Source organism: Dromiciops gliroides, chromosome 1 (genome assembly GCF_019393635.1).
Source record: "Dromiciops gliroides isolate mDroGli1 chromosome 1, mDroGli1.pri, whole genome shotgun sequence".
Lineage (NCBI taxonomy): Eukaryota > Metazoa > Chordata > Mammalia > Microbiotheria > Microbiotheriidae > Dromiciops > Dromiciops gliroides.
Window position 1 is genome coordinate 372,925,864 of NC_057861.1, and position 8,361 is coordinate 372,934,224.

Sequence of the window (8,361 nt, forward strand, 5' to 3'; positions counted from 1 at the left end):
ACATATCATTATGTCCAAAGAGAACAAGTCACCTTATTTTCTATATGCTGAGAGAATAACTCCTAAATACTTTGTTAGCCATGTAGACAGGAGTGTGTGAGTAGGCCAGAAATGATGATGTCACTGTGTATATGTTACTTGCTTTATTGCTCATGTTGGATTAACTATTTACCAGATTGGCTTGTTCCTTTGTACTTTAACATTCTTTTCTTGTTGAGTTATTATGTTGTAATTGGGTCTTACTTGTTCAGAAAAGTTATTGCAAAATAGAAGGCATTATTTGCTTTTAAAGTTTTTTTGTTTCTTTTTGTTTTGTTCTTGTTAATAAAGACTTTAAAAGGCTTTCTTACTTCTAAAAAATTAAACACAAGCCTCATCATAGTCTCATGCTCAAGAAGTTCCAGTGGCTCTCTCTCCATTCCGGGATAAAATCGAATTCCCTCTGTTTCTTTCTTGCATCCCTCCCTTTCCCCTTACCCCCACCACCTCTTTATAATTTAAGCTTCTTGAGGACAAAGACAAGCTTCATCTGTGTCTATCTCCAGCACCCAAGAGAGTGCCTTACCATGGCAGTTAGAACTCAAGGAATGATTATTGGAATAGATTAGATTGAACAACATTGGATTCAGTTAAAATGCAGTGTTGTTCAGTTGTGTCTGATTATTTTGACTCCATTTGGCTTTTTCTTGGCAAAGATACTGGAAGAGTTTTCCATTTTCTTCTCCAGATTAAAGCAAACAGATGTTCAGTGACTTGCTCAGGGTCACACAACTAGTGAGGTATCCTAGGCCAAATTTAAATGCAGATCCATGTCTCCACCAACCAAAATACCTAATTATTCCTCTAGAAGGTAGTGAGGAGATGACAAATTGAGTTTCAATTTCAGTGTTTTCATTTGTGTTAAGATGGGTAAACATTTTCAGTTGTGCCCAGGAAAATAAAACTAGAAGTCTCAAGAGATATTTGGGGTGAAGATTTTAGATATGGGAATATTTGGAGAAATAGCTGATTTTAGAATGAGAAGAGAAACAAAGAAGTTGAGATGTTAATAAAGGATATACAAAAAGAATAGTCATCAGAAACTTAAAAGGAGAATGAGGAGTGTACAATACCATGGATGTTGAGAAAAAGAAAAGTGAGATTATCATGAAGCATGTGGTGGTATTAAAAGTATTTGAAATGACTAATAAAAGAAATGTGAATCAAAACAACTCTGAAATTTCATCTCACACATAGTAAATTGATAAAGATGACTATGGATAGGACAATAGATGGGTTGGCAAACCACTGCCCATGAGATAAGCATGATATTTTTTAAATTTTAAAATAAAATTTTATTGAATTTAAAAATGCAAAAAACATTCTTAGTTTTTAGAATATACAGAAATAGGTGGTGGGCCTATAGTTTGCTGACCACTATTTAAACCTATTCAATGTTTGGGGAATTGTGAAAAAAATAGCACACTAATACATTATTGGTGAAACTGTGAATGAGTAACACCATTCAGGAATGAAATTTGGATTTACAAAAACAAAATGGTCACAATGTCTATACTCTATGGCCTATATATTCCACTGCTATGCTTAATAGTCTGAGAATGTCACTAATAAGAAGAAAGACATCATATACTCCAAGAGCACCACATTTTTTGGTGAGAAAGAATTGGAAACAACGTAACCTTAAGTTTGCAAATTGGCAAAACATTTTGTTGAACCTCAATGTAATGGAATGTTATGTGATATATGAAAGAGTAAATATGACTCATGTAAAGAACTTTCAAAAGACTTATAGGAAATGATGCAAAATGATACATCTATATTATTTGTATGAAGAATTAGCAATTAAAAAAAGGAAATGGTCTTTTATCTGCAATAGACCTTATTTCAGGTCATTCTTGTTTTAAAGGCAGGACTGCAAATGGCTACTATGAAAAGTTATAAAGCTTATATTCAAGAAGAAATAGGTAACAGAGGCTACTAGCACCGAGCACATACTAGTTAGTCAATGTAACTGTTGAACTGAATTAAATAAAATTTGTTTGGAGGAAGATAGCTTGAGGTATCACACATTCAATAGCATCTTGTCTTTTTTTTTTTTTACAAGAAAAGAAAGAGCTGCTTTTTCTGCCAACATAATTGAACTGTACAATGTTGCTAGAAACAATTGCTAATTAATTAGGTAGCTAAAGCAATTTCAGTTAGAAGGCTGATTACCAAGTTTCTACTTGTTGCCTGCTTCCTTCATTTGTGAATTTTGTTATATCAATAACAAACATGGCATATGGCTTTTGTGAGCAAAATATTTATGTCCATACAAATTGTTATATTTTACATTTATTGGCTTGTACAATAGTGTTTATTTTTTTCTTGGTAGATGGTATTGATTTTTTCTAAAGATCTCATTGTTTCTCTCTCTACTATTAATATTCTTTATATGAAAACAAATACAAAGCTTCATCTACATGGTAAATAGGCTTTCATATATCAAGAGACTCCCTTTTTGCTTTTGTCCTCTATATCATGTCTATTAAAAATTAACTTTGTGAGAATTTCCTTAAACAGTAGGGCTAGTTTATTATCTTTCTCTTTCTCTGTCTCACCCTCTCTTTATCTCTGTCTCTGTCTTACACACATAGACATATAGGTATATTTATTGATACATTATACACTATGTGTACATTATATATTGAGAACTGCAAAATTTATCGAGAACTCATTCCCCACTCAGTCCCCTCTTTCCCAGGCAAATGAATTGCCTGGGGCTGACCGTCCTTGTCATTTCCAGACTCTTGATGGACTTATGGACCTTCCCCCAAGTAACTTATTCCCTCCCAATGTTCCCCACCATACTCCCTGGACTTTATGTTATTATGTAAAAGAGTCCATCTACATTAAGTAGCTCCTATTCAGAGTCAGTAATGCCTATACTTAACTTAGGAGCAGTTCTATTATTTCCTGTGTTAAAGCTTCATTTACATTAAGTAACTATATGTCACTCTGGAGCAATCTTTTGGTTCCCTTTTTGTTCTGTTATCCCATAAAAATCCTGTCCTCTGTTCCCATCTTCCGAGCTTTGCAATACCAAGAGCTATAGTTCCTCTGCCCCAATTAAAGACCTTATTTCCCCTATATTGATTGTTTCCTTAATTTCCAGGTTAACTATATATGTGTATGTATATATGTATATATATATATATATATATATATATATATATATATATATACACACACATATATACATATATACATATATACATATACACACATTGTTAACCTGGAAATCATACACACACACACACACACACATATATATATATATATATATAATTATATATACACACACATTATATGTGTACATATACAAACACACTGATACACACATACAAACATGCATACATAGTATTGATACAGTCAGTGATGTAGATATAGATATTCTATAACTTTACTCAAGATGTTAATCGATACACAACCTCCCTTTTCAATTTTGCCATCCTTCCTTCATTAATACTTGTATCTTATCAGAGTAGGATAACAAGTTTACTCAATGTGCTCAGTAGTCATTTTATCTCTGGACTCAATTTACTATCCAGCTCTTAAGACGCATAAGGGAAATCATAAATAGAGTTAACATGGGTGTCTTGCTCACATATTGATCCAGAGAATGCACAGATATATTCCCTACCTTATTAGTGAATTATCTTGTTGGGAACAAATCCAAGTGATATTGCATACAGGTTAACATTCCCTTTTTAATTCACACTCCTAAAATAAAGCAAATATTATTGGGATGATCACTTGCATTTTAGATGAAACCACTTTTAAACACCCAAAATAGATAAAACCTTGAAAATTATCCAATTTTAATTTGTAACAGTTACAGATAGAACATCTTATATTGCCCCCAAAGCCAATAGTAAAAATCAAAATGATTTCCTTTTGTTTTAAGACATGATGAAAACAGATGATTAATTTCCCTTATTCTAAATATATTTGCCATAGTTTGTTTGTTGATAACCCCCAGCCACAATTCTGAGGGTAAGGTTTAAGCTCCTAGAAATACTTTTACTCCTGCCTTTAGATCTGTAAAAGCCCTGAAACTGTCCTGCCTACATCAATTCCCATAACTAGAAATATCTCTTTTCTCTATTCTTTCAATAGCTAGCATTTTATAATAACTATTTATTATATAGTAGTTTACAAATATTACTTCATTTTGTCTTCACAACAACCCTGGGAAATAGGTGCTATTATTTACCCATTTTACATGTGAGAAAACTGAGTGAAACAGAGGGTAATTACCTTGCCCAATTTCACAGAGATAGTAGGTGCCTGAGACTATATTTAAAGTCAGATTTTCCTGACTTCAGATCCAATGTTGTATCCACTATGCCATCTAGCTAACTCCATGTCTCTAATCTACTTTCTCACCACCAACTTTTAGAATTGTATGTTTCTGTCCTGTCCATCTCCCAGTGCATCTGTTGCTACACTCCAATAAACCACTTAGCTCTCTATATTCTGGGCATCTTGATCCTCATTTTCATTTCTGCCCTGGCATACCCTATCCTAATATATGACCTAGCTCCTCTCCACCCACATCCCCAACTCTCTCTGAGAACTCATATCAAATAATTAGAATCATAAATCTGTGAATTTGAGAACTGGAAGAGACATCAGTGACCATTTAATCTAATCTGTATTTAATAAGAATCCTCACTATAGCTTGCCCTATGAGGGATTGTTCAGCTTCTGCTTAAAGATCTCCAAGGACAGGGACAGCAGTGACTCTGCAGACAACTTATTCCATTCTAGGATGTTATCATTCAATCATTTCAGTCATGCAAAACTCTTTGTACAACCCTATGTTGGGGTTTTCTAGGGAAACATATTGGGATGATTTTTCATTTCCTTATTCAGCTTGTTTTATTGATGAGGAAACTGAGGTAAACAAGGTTAAGTGATTTGCGCAGGATCATACAGCGAATAAATGTCTGAGGCCAGATTCAAATTCACAAAGATGAGTCTTTCTGATTCCAAGCACAATGCTTTATCCACTGTGCCACCTAGCTTCTCCCTTCTAGAATAGCTCAAAGTATAAGGGAATTTTCCTCTATGTAAGTTCTACACTTCATTAATTTTTTAGCTCTGAAGAGCCAAACAAAAAATATAATCACCCCTCCATATGACATCCTTTAAGATATTTAAAGATAGCTATCATAGTCCTCCTACTATCACAAACTCAGTCTTCTTTTTACCAGGATACATTTGCCCAATTCCTTCCATTGATCCTTATGTGTCATAAGACTCAAGACTTTTCTCTATGCTTATTGTCCTCCTCTGTTTATTCCCCAGTTTATTAATGTCTTTCTTCATTGTATTGCCCAAAACTATATATAATTTCCCAGAGAGTTTCATGAAAGCAGAGAACAGTGGGAATATCACTTCTTTACTGGCAGTTATGTCCCTCTTACTAAAGCTTTGATTCAAAGATTGAGTCAGTGTTGTCGTTGTTGTCATTGTTGTTGTTGTTGTTGTTGTTGTTTTTAAACCATTTCATCCTGGTGACTCAGTACTTAGAGTCCACTAGAAATCTCAGATAATATTCATAGCACATAAGTACATTCCCCCATCTTACACCTCTAATGCAGATTAAAAAAAAATTAGACTCTAGAACTTTTCATTTATTGTTAATGAATTTTATCTCCTTAGTTAGAAACTGATGTTGTACCTTCCAAGATCATTTTAGATCCTGACTATGTCTTCCATTGGGCTATAAATTGTCATGAGGAAAAACGTGGGAATCCTTAGGTATTCCTCCAAAAAGAATTCCACTCTTGCACACAGTCCAATTAAAATCAAAATGGTCTTTTATTTGGCCCTAGAGAAAGTAATTGACAGGTAAGTCAAAGTTTTTAGCTCTGGGGAGGAGGGTTCAAATATCCTCCTTTCCAAACATAAGGAAGGCAACAGCTTTTAGAGAGGATAGATGGGGTGTCCACCTGAAAATTGAAAGTTTGTTTTGGGGGTGAGGTGAGGAAAGCTTTGATGCTTGTCATTCCTAAGAGTCAAGGGGGATTATTTATTAGGAATGATGTTCCTGACCTCTGGAGTTATCTCTTTCTCCTGGCTTCAGTCAGGTAGTATCCAGGCCTAATTAACTTTCCTGATATTGAATTTTATGTCCCTTTCCTTCTTAGGTGCATCTGTCCTGATATCTAGTTGGCCAAGCTAAATTTAAATAGTCCCTTAAATCCTTGATACTTCTGTCCTGTTATCTGGTCATCATAAGCCCCATGTCATATCTTTTTCTTTTTTGTAACATCTAAAAATTTGATGATGAAATCATCAACTCTTTTATTCCATACATTGAAAATAACTTTAGATAGCACCAGCCCAAGTATAGATCACTGGAGTACTCCACCAGAGACTTCCTTCCATATTTAGATTGAACCATTAACAACTATGCTGAGTCTGACCATCTAACCAGTTCTGAATTCCTTAGGCAGCTAGGGACATAATGGATAGAGTCAAGAAAACCTAAGTTTAAATCTAACCTCAGGCACAAACAAGCTGTGTGTTACTGAGAAAGTCATTTCTATTTGTCTTACTTTTTTCAGTTGTAAATTAGGGATAATAATAGTTTTTCACAGGGTTGGTTTGAGGAGCAAATGAGATAGTATTTGTAAAAATGCCTAACAGGTGGGGCAGCTAGGTGGCTCAGTGGATAGAGCACTGGCCCTGGATTCAGGAGTACCTGAGTTTAAATCTGCCCTCAGACAGTTAACACTTACTAGCTGTGTGACCTTGGGCAAGTCACTTAACCCCAATTACCCTGCAAAAAAACCCCAAAAAACATGCCTAACAGGTGCCTAATAAAAACTCGTTCCTTTCTATTTTCCTTGTATGAATATTCAGGAATCTAATCCATTTGTTTCCAAATTATCTTCATAAGTTAATTTAGTAACATGGCAGCAAAAAGGAAATAAGATTAGTGTGACATTACCTGTCCTTGAAGAAGATATGCTCTTTTTCTATAACTGCTTTTCTTTCTAGATGATCACCAACATAATCTTTAAAAATTAGTCCTAGAGTTTTCCCAATAAAAAGCAAACTATGTTCTCTTCCTTAAAAAAAATCATCAAGCATTTGCCCTTCTCCAATCTTGAAATATTTGACCTATTTTCTGTTATCTTTCAAGTATCACTGATAGTGATTCAGAAAATTTTTGCTAACTCTTCCCAGACTAGAGTAGAGTTTATTTTGTGGTCAGAAAACTTGAATTCATCAAAGTCAACCAGGTGCTCTCTTACTTAACTACTATTTGCCACTACCATTTTCTCTGGAAAGGGTGTGTTAATGAACATTTATGGTTTTCTTCCACTTCTTTGTGACTTCCCCTTTTATCTATCTCTCTTCTCTGTTTACAATTTTTTAAATATAATATTAATCATTAGAATATAAGATTCTTAAGGGGATAGAATGCCTCACTATTGCAATTGTATCCCCCTTGTGTAGTACTGTGCTTGACAAATCATAAAGACTCAATAAATATTTATTTCATTTATTCATCCTTTCAAAGACAAACTTAAAAAAGTCTTCCTACAAAATTATTTTTTTGATCCACCCCATGCTGTTACTGATTTTTTGCCCATCGCACATCTAAGTATATTTTATTTATTTGTTTTACATATATTTGTACAATAATTGTTATGTCCTTAGAAGATCGCATCATTAGCAAATAACCAAATCAATATTTTATTAAAAAATGAATAAAATAATAGATAACTTCAAATCATTTGAAAGTAGGAATGACAAGGATCTATTTTTCCCCTAGTCTTCTCTTAGATGGATTTTTATAGGCTGTTGTCCATTTCTTTAGCATATAGAAAATTGTTCCATTGGTTATGAATCTTAAAATCTTTATTTCCCACGTGTAAGGTATGAATCATGATGTCCAGAATGATCCAGTTAAATACATATAAATATAGCAAAGTCAAGTTGGCAATTAGGTGTCTCAAGGATAACATAAGCTCTAAATGACTACTTTTCAAAAAATAAGTCTTTTTTTAAAAGTTAAGCAGAAACAGAGCTTTTATTCTGCAGTTATTATCATATTAGAATATATCTTCTAACTCTGGTCCATAAAATCAATATCTTAGAATCTCAATTAAAAAGGAAATTTAAAGACCAGTAAGTTCAATCTCTGGACAAGAACCCTGTTTACATAATTTCCCCAATGAGGTTATTTAGACTTAAACACCTCTAGTGAGGCAGAGCTCTTTGCCTTCAATTGAAAAGCTATACCATTTAGAAAGGTTCACCTGAATTGGGAAGTAAACCTTTCTTATGGTAACATTTTCT